Source organism: Mytilus californianus, unplaced genomic scaffold (assembly GCF_021869535.1).
Source record: "Mytilus californianus isolate M0D057914Y unplaced genomic scaffold, xbMytCali1.0.p SCAF_5, whole genome shotgun sequence".
Lineage (NCBI taxonomy): Eukaryota > Metazoa > Mollusca > Bivalvia > Mytilida > Mytilidae > Mytilus > Mytilus californianus.
This window is the reverse complement of record NW_026262701.1, coordinates 63,480,526-63,493,740: the sequence shown is the minus strand read 5'-3', so window position 1 is coordinate 63,493,740 and position 13,215 is coordinate 63,480,526. Positions and strand designations below refer to the sequence as shown.

The 13,215-nt window shown below is 33.0% G+C and overlaps 1 protein-coding gene across 1 annotated transcript in view; it reads right to left on the bottom strand.

Moving 5' to 3' along the window:
• LOC127701153 (tyrosine kinase receptor Cad96Ca-like) overlaps window positions 1-13,215 on the bottom strand; it is a 359,749-nt gene that overhangs the window by 187,369 nt on the left and 159,165 nt on the right. The gene's annotated exons all lie outside the window — the stretch shown is intronic.

The window sequence follows — 13,215 nt, the reverse complement described above, 5'->3', positions numbered from 1 at the left end:
ATAGTTTATGAATCTAATAAATGTTTAAAAACTTTAACTGCAGACTGAATGTAATGTTAACTGGAAGAAAACAAAATTTCCTTCTAGATACTAGCATTTGATCATAAACTAGCTTCTGTCCAAGTTTGGTACAAATCCAAAATAGTATAAGAAAGTTATTAAAATTTTAAAAACTTTAACCACAGAGTGAATGTGTTGTTTCCTGGCAGAAAATCTAAGTCCATTTAAAAGTGAAAAATGGAAAAATGGATTTATTTTTTTATAAAATTTCCTTCTAGATACTAGCTTTCGATCATAAACAAGCTTCTGTCCAAGTTTGGTACAAATCCAAAATAGTATGAGAAAGTTATTAAAATTTTAAAAACTTTAACCACAGAGTGAATGTGTTGTTTCCTGGCAGAAAATCTTAGTCCATTTAAAAGTAAAATAAGGAAAAAATGGATTTATTTTTTTTACAAAATTTACTTCTGGATACTATCTTATGATCATAAACAAGCTTCTGTCCAAGTTTGGTACAAAACCAGGATAGTTTAAGAAAGTTATTAAAATTTTAAAAACTTTAACCACAGAGTGAATGTAATATTTCCCGGCAGAAAAACTAAGTCCATTTATAAGTAAAATACGGAAAAAATGGAATTTTATTTTTACAAAATTTACTTCTGGATACTATCTTGTGATCATAAACAAGCTTCTGTCCAAGTTTGGTAGAAATCAAGGATAGTTTAAGAAAGTTATTAAAATTTCAAAAACTTTAACCACAGAGTGAATATTTGTGGACGCCGCCGACGACGACGACGACGACGACGACGCCGACGGAATGTAGGATCGCTATGTCTCGCTTTTTCGACTAAAGTCGAAGGCGCGACAAAAATGGTAAAATTTGTCACTTAAGGGCAAAAACTCCTATAAGAAGTCGTCTGACAGTTTTGCCGTATACAGACAATTGGTAGAACTCAACATTTTGAACATTTGTGCTCCCGTCAGATTTTCTCTATTGATAACGGTTTTCAAAATAATAGACAAAACTTGCATTTTACCCCTATGTTCTATTTTTGGCAATCTTAGTTGGCAGGCGGGGTCATCGGACATATTTTTTAAACTAGATACCCCAATGATGATTGTGGCCAAGTTTGGTTAAATTTGGCCCAGTAGTTTCAGAGGAGAAGATTTTCGTAAAAGTTAAGAGACGACGACGACGGACGACGACGACGGACGACGGACGACGACTGACGACGGATGACGGACGCCAAGTGATGAGAAAAGCTCACTTGGCCCTGTGGGCCAGGTGAGATAAAAATGTTATTTTGTTTAGTAATGTTTTAAACATTCCGAACGTATTAATGCACAGTTAGAATTTTTGAAACAGAAATATTTTAGCTATTCTTCTTACAGCGAGCGACCCTTAGGCAGTCGTTTGTCAATCATTTTAAGAAAAAGTCGTTAGGAAAATATTATTTACCCTAACCATGCTGTTACATTGAATTTTTAGATTTTTTCTGGACAAATTCATCCCAGGATGATTGCTTACACGTCCAATTGAGTAAACATTAAAAATAAAATGTGTGCTCCTTTCGAAGAATTTGATGTCACTTACTTACTTTTCTATCGGCCAATACTGAACATTAGCAATATTGGTACAATGTACAGTGTTCTAAAGACAAATCAAGAACAAAGAAACATTGCTTGTTTAGCATCACAAATGATAATAAAGTATTTGGTGGATGCTGTGACGAACAATATAGAATAAAATAAAAATTGTTTGAAAATTACATTGTAAATTAAAATGTTAAAATAAAAGACCGCAAAGTTTTGAAATAAAAAAGGAACAAGTGTTAATGGTCAATACCATTGAAGTTTATTCGGCTTTATCCTATACAATATTCTAATCTATTAGATAGGTAAAGACAAATAAGGACAGAACATATGGATGAAAGATTGAAATCTTCAACCGTTGTTAAACTTTCTATAAACAGACTGTTTTCATAGATGAATAATTTGAAAGAAAAATGTCAAAAATGTAGATACATTAATAGTTAAAGTTTATAAAAGAGTGGTATGCTCACTAGGATTTAAAAAAACACATGCAGACTACCAACATATTATTCCTGACTAATTACTTCTGTTCTTGACTTTCAGTTTACATTCCAACTATGAATTTTAATTATCAGTTTAAAATTCATGTTTTTATACAGGTACTAAGATTTGCAACCCATCAGAATTTTTCTGATAGAAAATCTCGTTTTGTTTTGATATTCCAAGACATTTGATCAAGCGGATATTCATATGAAATAAACAATAAGAATCGAGATCTTTTTATAGAAGGTAAAATGGAATATGTGTATTGTTTCCATGGTCTTCAAAGGGCTACGATTTATACAAAAGAGTAAAGCACATATTTTTTTCAAAACATAAATAAAAGCGGAATAACGATATAATAATTCTTTATTAGCAGCTAGTTTAGTTCCATTTGTAAAAATAAGCTAAAAATATCGTTGGTATATCATTATATTGAAAGATAATAATTCTGCCTCATTTGGGTACGTATGCATGCAGCTCTTGATTTGATCCTCATTGGAGATGGATTATGCATGTGCTGAGCATTGTCAGTTATTAAAAAGAAAAGAATATCAAAATTGAAAAGTGGAACAAGTAGTTATCAAAGGTACCAGGATTATAATTTAATACGCCAGACGCGCGTTTCGTCTACATAAGACTCATTAGTGACGCTCAGATCAAAATAGTTATAAAGCCAAACAAGTACAAAGTTGAAGAGCATTGAGGACCCAAAATTCCTAAAAGTTGTGCCAAATACGGCTAAGGTAATCTATTCCTGGGATAAGAAAATCCTTAGTTTTTCGAAAAATTCAAAGTTTTGTAACAGGAAATTTATAAAAATGACCATATAATTGATATTCATGTCAACACCGAAGTGCTGACTACTGGGCTGGTGATACCCTCGAGGACTAAACGTCCACCAGCAGTGGCATCGACCCAGTGGTGTAAATAGTTATCAAAGGTACCAGGATTATAATTTAATACGCCAGACGCGCGTTTCGTCTAAACAAGACTCATCAGTGACGCTCAGATCAAAATAGTGGGAGCACCCAGGAAGAACAATTTCGTCGATTGAATTATTATTGTACCTGTAAAACGTTGATCTAGAAAATTGGCATTAAACTATTATATGTGCTTGTCTGTGTATCTATATTTATTATTTAAAGTGTTGTTTGATTAAACAGTTTCGAGTAAACGGTTACACGGATAATCTTTCGACCGATTAACCGGTTAACCAGTTGATTTGATGGTTAAATTCCTTATATACAGTACTATAAAAATGCACGTTTTATAATAATTACAATGAATCGAAGTTTATCATTGAACATTTTTCAGTGTTCCTGGTTAAGTTTTACTTTTAATAATCGAATACTACCATATCTACTATGGAGTTTTTAAGAACTTCAGATTGCGAAGATGAAAATCTGATTGATCTCGGCGAATTGAGACCGATGATTGTTTTAATTACTCTGGTGCCTCAGTAAATTCTGTAGAATGTTTCAATTTGAGATGAATAACTAAGGCATGATACTCGTATCAACCAGTATACACTGCCATTTCATTCCCATAATTTGCCGTTCACCGTTTTTAAGTCGGTATTTTATTTAAAGTATGACAAAGCCTTGAACAATTGAGGTGGTATATTTACATGTAGGTCTACACAATATTAAAGCAAAAGTGAAATATAATGAAATAAATCGTAAAATTTAATCAGCTTACAACTGTTCAAAATACATATGTATGCTAATTATGTTTACTTATTATCTTGCCCGAGCTGAAAGACCAGTTGTTTTAGTGCTTATTAGTTTTGTAAAATTTGAATGTTTTCAAGATTAACAATGGCCATCAATACAATATATCACTTGACTTGAAGGTGAATGTGTTGAATTTTAGCTCTTACAAAAGCACTGTGTCGAAACTACCCCGGCAAAAATCGTTTGGACTCAATAGTATCTAACATCCGGTACGGTGACGGACCATCAACAGACAGAGAAAAGGTAGGATTTCTGTTTATTCAATTGTTATTTTTATGATATTGAAGAATATACATACACATATAACTATTTTCGATTTTGAGATGTAATGTTTCTACAACCGTTCTAGATTAATGAAGAAATAAGTAAAAAGGCACATCAAAATGGTGAATTGAGTGAACCTTGCCTCGAATTTGTTTAATTTCTCTTTAGATTGTGCACATTGTATGGAAAGAAAGGTGCGGAAAGAAAGATATTAACACGGAGATTGCAAGACAAGTCACTTTGAGCACCTCAATATTTGTATTTCTGTGCATTGAACGAAAGAAATGGGTCATGTCTAAATGGAAGGACCCGGTTTTGTCAATGTTGTTTACTACATAAGAACCCGGTTTTGTCTTTGTATAGGACCCGGTTTTGTTTTGTTTTGAAACCACAAATTTATGAATAGCAACGTTAACACGGATCTGAACATTGTCCGTCGAAAGAAATTAAATATATGAGCCATATAGATGTTATTTTTAAACAAACCTGTCGTGTTAAAATTTCAAACGGGAACTTTTCGAAATAGGGAGTACACATTTTTCGAATGCTATACGTATACCTTATTGCACTTATCTTCGAAATAAGTTTAAATGGAATATGAATACTTTACAGCGTGCACTTACATTAATTATTTTATAACATTATGATGTTTGTTTGTTTTTTATACTAGTATGTAATGGTGTAAAAATAAGAAGATGTGGTATGATTGTGTTACCATAGATATAGGAAGATGTGGTATGAGTGCCAATGAGACAACTCTCCATCCAAGTTACAATTTATAAAAGTAAACCATTATAGGTCAAGGTACGGCCTTCAACACAGAGCATTGGCTCACACCGAACAGCAAGCTATAAAGGGCCCCAAAACATTACTAGTGTAAAACCATTCAAACGGAAAAACCAACTGTCTAATCTATATAAAAACGAGAAACGAGAAATACGTATGAACCACATAAACAGACGACAACTACTGTAATCAGATTCCTGACTTAGGACAGGTGCAAACATACCAATTCATCAAAAGAGTAAAGCTAGTATGCTTTACTATACTATACGCTATGTTTATGATGTATTTACTATCGTTTACTCATTCGTTCATTCATTGACGGACAGTGAGAAAAAAGACTTTAGTCTATACTATTCTGCACGAATTAATCATGCATGTAACCCCGCTAAATTTTCTGGTACTATATATACTGTGTTACTCGTACTATTGCGAGTTTTAACACTTGAGCACGCATATGACATAGCTGTGGGAAACTTCAAGTTAACATTTGAAATAAATGTATATTACAACTATGTATTTTCAATGTGAATTAAATTTGGTTTGCCACATATTAACATCACTATATCTACGTCTTATTTAGAACAACCTAAGTGGCAATTTACCCCGTGAAAAATACCAATGAGCCAACTTTCCATCACAGACAAAATGACGTAAAAGTTAGCAAATATAGGTCACCGTATGGCATCCAACAATAAGAAACAATGAAAAAGGCCCCGAAATGAAAAATGTAGAAAAATTCAAACGAGAAAACTAACGACCTGATTTATGTACAAAACAAAAAACGAAAAACAAATATGATATAAAGCAGCAAAAGACAACCACTGAATTACAGACTCCTTGATTCGGAACTGGCACATACAGAATGGCGGGGCTAAACGTGTAAGCCCCCCCCCCCCCCAAAGAAAAGTGGTACAGCAGAACAACATAAGAACAAACGATAAAAATCAGTTGAAAAGGGCTAACTCATTCGATTACAGAGTCTGTATAGTAAATGCGCGGTTTGCACTCAAAGTTGTTTTCTCTTTTTTTTTTAAATTTTATGATGGTATACGATATAGTTATATTATATCAGAGACGGATCCAGGGGGTGTAGAGGGAGTACGCCCCCACACCCTTTGATAGCTAGAAATAATTATTATATGATGTTTTCACGATTAATATATGATTTTTTGGCATAAGATCGTCCAAAAAATATTTCTCCTCGCTGCGCTCGGCGGTATATAATCCGTTTTATGGAATTACGTCCCCCCTTTCAAAAATCCTCGATCCGCCCCTGCATATTGCAATTGACAATTATAAACTTGACCAACATCACCATACAAAATAAAATGTAGAACATTTGTCAATGTATGATAATCATTACACAATGGAGAGATAAAATAACCGTTTATTTATAAAATTATTAATAAAATAATCACTATTGCATTTTCTGGGTGGCCTGAGACTATTATACTAATTTATATTTAGTATAATAGTTACAAGGAGGGGTAAAAATATTTTTAACGCATTATTATTGTGATCCTTTGCGCCGCATCGAAATTCGTTTTTAGAGCGATTCTGCATGGATATAGGTGTAATACCACCATTGTTTTTCCCCTATTAGTCTTTGTTAAATTTGCATTTTTTAAAAACATGTGCAGAATTTATCTTTGTTTCAAATAAAGAAATACTTGACATGAGTAAAGTTTTATCCTGTCCAGTACTACAGACAAAATTTCACATAACATTTCATTGCATATAAGATAATAACCATCACTGGAAGTTAACCAATCAAATTTCTACCCCTTTCTTTCCTGTTTACAAGCTTTAGTAACCATGTAACCTCAAGTTTCCAAAATATTTTTTAGAAACACCAAATAAAAAAAGAATGGTGCTTTGAAACACCCAAGATATATGTTTATGACTCAGATTTTTTTTACTGCAATGAAATGTATGATTTAATTTCCTACAACTGTCAAATTCAAGGGAATATTTTTTTCGACCCTTTTTCGTATGCAACCAGATGTGATTTGTTGGTATTACACCTAAAGAAGACTTTTTTGTTGAATAAACTGAACGTGATTTTTTCCCTTTGTAATACTGGTTATTTCAAGCATTACTGTCAATTTTTGTCATAATCAGTTCAATTGTTTGAGAAAAATCTAGTATAATGTAAGACGACATCTACAGCGATTCGAGCAAAATTTCTTCGAAAAATCCAAACCAAGCCGCATCATGATAGAATATAGTGTGGACCAATAAATGATCAAATATTTATCTTATCTGCCTACAAACAGTTAAAAAGGATACAAAAGATGACTCTAGGATGATGAATACCACTAATGGACCTCTCTGTCTTCATTATAAGGTCCCTTTTAGTCCATTTATACCTCTCATTTTCCTCAAAATTTCAACTTTTAGGCCAATAAATCAAAATTTTAGGGTATCTTTCACACATCTATGCAAGAAATGTGATAATAAATGAGTAATTGAAGTATTCAAGCTGAATGAACAATCCATATAAAAGTTTACTGGCTCCATGGAGGTTTCAATAAGTCCTTACGTAAAACTTAAATTTACGCCACGCTCCACAGAGGGACAAAAATGCTTCCCCTTTAGTGAATAATTTGTTGTCACTGCTTCAAAAATAATTTCATTTACTTATAACGGTATATTTATTAAAGTATTACTGAGGAAAAAGTTTTCTATTATAGCAAAATATAAGAAATAAGGAGAAAAAGTCAGAAAAAGCTCCCCAAAACACTGAGTATGGCTTGCTCTGTCTACTAATATTCATGGTAGAGTCCTATTTCAAGGCAATTTTCTCTTAAAATGTGTTTTTGACACTCAATCCACTCAGAATATTTCATTTTTACAATATTTCACTGAAATAGCATGAAATTTTAACAAATGAGAGTGCATACAAGGTCAAAGGTGCATGTGCAGCTTCCCATAATAGGTGTAATACCATCATTGTGTTTCCCCTATTAGTCTTTGTTAAATTGGCACTTTTCAAAAAATTGTGCAGAATTTATTTTTGTTTCAAATAAAGAAATACTTGGCACGAGTAAAGTTTCATTCTGTCTAGTACTACAGACAAAATTTCACATAACATTTCATTGCATATAAGATAATAACCATCATTGGAAGTTAACCAATCAAATTTCCACCCCTTTCTTTCCTGTTTACAAGCTTAAGTAACCATGTAACCTTAAGTTTCCAAAATATTTTTTAGAAACACCAAATAAAAAAAAGAATGGTGCTTTGAAACACCCAAGATATATGTTTATGACTCAGAAGTTTTTTTACTGCAATGAAATGCAGGGTTAATTTCCTACAACAGTTACTGTCAAATTCAAGGGAATATTTTTTTCGACCCTTTTTCGTATGCAATCGGATGTGGCGTACTATGATTTGGTGGTATTACACCTATACATTTGTCTTATTCTCTTGCTTTATAATGAAAATTTAGTGTTCAGAATATTTATTTTCAAACGATCTTACTGCTCTCCTAGGTAGAGTGGAATAAATTAGGATAACCATCCTGTTGTCCAAGAAAATCACATATCAAATGTGCGTCCTTCAATTTTCAAGGTCGTACACTATCCAAGTTTGAACACTTAAATTTACATCATTCATAAAAAAAAACTCAAATTGTGTTACAAAACCTTCATTTCTTTGTTTTCGCCGTTAAAGTATTCATTTTTATACAAAACAAATTTAAAATAATTTTTGTTCCATTAAAGCAGGAATTCAAGTGTTTACGGATTCAAATAAATAATAAGTTATCTTCTGAAAGAAATCGTTTTCCAACGAGCCATCAAACTCCTGTTGAACGCATGATTTCAATTTACGTCTTGCGATTATGCATTATTTTCTATGAAAAAATCAGGTCCTGCCTTGTGAATTTTTAGGACGAATGGGTCGTACACATTGTCAAAACCGGGTCCTTCAATTTTGACATGACCCATTTCTTTCGTTCCATGCACAGCAATACAAATATTGAGGTGCTCAAAGTGACTAGTCTTGCGATCTCCGTGTTTATATCTTTCTTTCCGTACCTTTCTTTCCGTACAATGTGCACAATTTTAAGAGAAATTAAACAAATTCGAGGCAAGGTTCACTCAATTCACCATTTTGATATGCCTTTTTACTTATTTCTCCATTAATCTAGAATGGTTGTAGAAAATATTACATCTCACAATCGAAAATAGTTATATGTGTATGTGTTTTTTTCAATGTCATAAAAATAACAAATAAATAAACAGAAATCCTACCTTTTCTCTGTCTGTTGATGGCACGTCACCGTACCGGATATTAGATACTATTGAGTCCAAACATTTTTTGCCGGGGTAGTTTAGACACAGTGAAAATATCGACGTTTTCAGAGTATTTAAGTGCCTAAAAAGTAATTTTTTTTGCGAAGTAAACGTTATATATCTATAGCACTAAGAATACATTATTGAAAGAACTACCATAGAAAATTGCAGTTTAGTAGAAATGGATCAGTATCTCTTACGTTGTTTTCAATCTACATAAACGATTTAGCGGCCAAAATTAACGATCTAAACTGTGGCATACCGATGGATAATTTTATGCTCAGTATTTTATTATATGCAGACGACATAGCTCCTGACGAAATAAGTTTGCAACGAATGATGGATATTGTTACCGAATGGTGTGAAAATTGGAAACTAACTATCAATAGTGATAAGACCAAAGTTGTACATTTCAGACCTTCTACAATGGCAATCTCCCGAAGTATATTTTCTTGTGGCGGTCAGTCGAAACAAGTTACCGATTCCTACAAATATCTCGGTGTGTGGCTCGATGCACATATAACGTTTCTAAAGAACGCTAAAGAGCTTGCTAATTCAGCCAGTCGAGCTCTTAGAGCAGTGTACAGAAAAGTTATATCAGCCGGAGATGTGACCCATAGTGTTTACAGCAAACTTTATTCTACAATGGTGGAGCCTATACCTTTCTTTGGAAGTGGAATCGGGGGCTTCAAAAACTTTAGTCAGATTTCGACCGTACCGAAAAAAGCCTGCAAGTATTTCTTGGGTGTAGGAAAACATACTTCAAACGTGTCGACACGTGGTGACATGGGCTTGACTTCGACTAAAACTAAATTGCGCAAACCGTGTGTCCGCTTACTTTGTAAACTGTACAGACTTGACGAGAATCGTCTTCTTAGTCGAATATGGAGATGGTCATCTGAAAGACGGAAAGGCTGGGCATTCGAGGTCAATAAAATGGTGGACAAAGTGCAGTGTAACTTACTGGTACAGGACGCTAGCGTTTCTACAAAAACTACGATGAACTTAGTCAATGACAAGCTAATAAACTTGGACAGTATGGAATGGCGTAGTGAGCTTTATAATGACAATGGTAACCAAGTAAATGGAAATAAACTACGTACATAAAAATTATCGTTAAAGACAATGTTTACGTTGAACCATATGTGCGATTAAACATTCCTAAATACCAGAGATGATGTATGTTTCGCTCAGGCTCGTTGCCTCTTGCCCTGGAGATCGGGCATTACTCCAGGCCACCTATTTCCCTTGAACAGAGACTATGCCGTTATCGCAAACTTGATGAAATTGAAACCGAGAAACATTTTCTAATGGCATGTCCTTTATACTCTGATTTGAGATATGACTTAGTATTGCTTGAATGTGCCAAATATATTGAAAACTTTAACTGTATGAACTTAAATGAACAATTTGTTGAAATCATGAACAGGGAAGAAACCCAGAATTTTTTTTGTAAGACGCTAAATACGTCGAAAACTTTTCACATTTGACGCGTGATATTAAGGTTAATGCGAATTTTTTAATTGCAAGCTTATTTTATTGAGTAATGTGATAAATCATGTTATATTTTAACATGTATTAAGGATAATGCGAATTTTTAATTGTAAGTGCATTTTTATTGAGTAATGTGATAAATTATGTTATATTTTAACATATATTAAATATAATTTTAATTCTCTTTTTAATCATCTTTTTAAAACTTCGAATAACATGATTAATGTAAATACAAATTTTTAAAAGTGTCTCATTAGTCAATTTTATGGCTGGGTATTGATTGCATTTTCTAACTGATGATGTATATTGTGTATTTTACTATGTCAATCAATATGCGACACTATAATAAATAACAATTTATTATTACTATACTGGACAATTGATCTGTCAAATTAATTAGCGCAATGATCCTTTAAAAATTCAACAAGTATATTTGGGAACTTTTAATTAATTGTGTTTTAGACATTAGATCACACAACAGTACGATGAAATGGTCGGAATATATATAAATAAACTCATCATAGATACCAGGATTCTTCGAGAAATATGTAATATTTTAATTGTGGAATTGACTTTTTTTGTTTATTTATGGTTCAAATAAAGAAATTCAAAATCTATGTTACAACTGAATTCTATTCCGCATCCAACATATTATTCCATCTCTATATGGGTAAATTCAGTAAATAAATATACGTCATCAGGGACTGTCCATTTGGGGGTATGGAACGCCAAAACTGTCTTGTTATGCCCATTTTCATTATATGATGTGCATTTACCTTTATATGATGTGCACTTGACATTATATGATGTGGAAACACCTTTATATAATGTCCAAATATCCTTATATGATGTGCATATATCCTTATATGATGTGCAAACATACTTATATGATGTGCATATATACTTATATGATGTGCAAATATACTTATATGATGTGCAAATGTACTTATATGATGTGCAAACATTCTTGATGTGCAAACATTCTTAGATGATGTGCAAATATCCTTATATGATGTGCAAATATACTTATATGATTTGCAAATGTAATTATATGATGTGCAAAGATCCTTATATTATGTGCGAACATCTTTATATGATGTGGTTGTGTCATTATATTATGTGCTTGTAACCTTATATGCTGTGGTTCGGTTTACTTCATTATATGATGTCTAAACGTCATTATATGATTTGCTTTCATCGTTGTTATGGAAAATGAACATGATTACGATTAGAATGATTACTGTCTACGTCATAACTGATTCCGATCTGCTTCTGCGGAATTACTATAAACCCTGCTCATATCTGTAGCTTTCGCTAGCGAAAGTGCATTTTATAGAAAAATGAGACAGTACATTTCAATTTAACAAAAATCAACGTTTTAAACATTTCGGAGGAAGATTAAGACCAATTGATACAGGAGCTAGTTGAAGAATTTCCGGGCTGCGGCGAAAATATGATACTAGTAAAACAAATTTTTGAGCCCTTTATAGCACTTGACTCAAGCTAGCGAACAATTGTAGCGAACAATTAGCCAGCGAACAATTAGGAGGTATAACTATAAAACCACAATTTCACATAAGACAATCACGTTTTTTTCGAGCTAGCGAACAATTACAGGGACCTAGCGGACACTTATGAGAATATTCAAAATATTAAACAAAAACGAATAAAAAAAATTAAAACAAAAGGGATACCATAAAGATTTTGACCAATTTATAGAGATTGTGACAGGCAACGACTGTAAAGGTAACATAGAGGAGACATTATCGTATCTAATAAGACAAACTCCAGAATGGTTTATGTTTAAAAATCTGAAGTTAAGTTAAAAAACAGACATTGTAAAAACGAAAAGGGAGGAGGGGGCATACATTAGGTTGATTTTTGACCCATTTATAGAGATTGTGACGGTACACGACTGCATAGGTGATGCAGCTGAGACATAAGCGTATCTATTAAGACGAACTCCAGGATGGTTTATGTTAAAAATCTGAAGTTAGGTTGAAAAAATTGTAATTAAAAACAAAAAGGAGGATACCTTAAGTTGATTGTTGACCCATTCATAGAGACATTGGCGCAACGTTTAGAAAAATCTCCAGAGTAGTTTATGTTCGAAAATATGAATTTACGGTTAAAAAACTGAAATTGTGAAATTGACAAAATGAGATTAGGGGGGTAGGCCAATTTAAGTTAATTTTGAACCAATTTCAAGAGATTGTGACGGGCAACGACTCTATAGGTGTTGTAGAGGAGACATTCGCGCATCGTTTAAGAAAATCTTTAAAAAAAAAGTTAATTTTGGACCAATTTCAAGAGATTTTGACGGGCAACGACTATATAGGTGTTGTAGAGGAGACAATGGCGCATCGTTTAATAAAATCTCCAGAGTGGTTTATGTTCGAAAATCTGAAGTTCCGGTTAAAAAACTGAAATTGTGAAATTGACAAAATGAGATTAGGGGGGGGGGGGGGGGGTAGGCCAATTTAAGTTAATTTTGGACCAATTTCAAGAGATTGTGACGGGCAACGACTATATAGGTTTTGTAGAGGAGACATTGGCGCATCGTT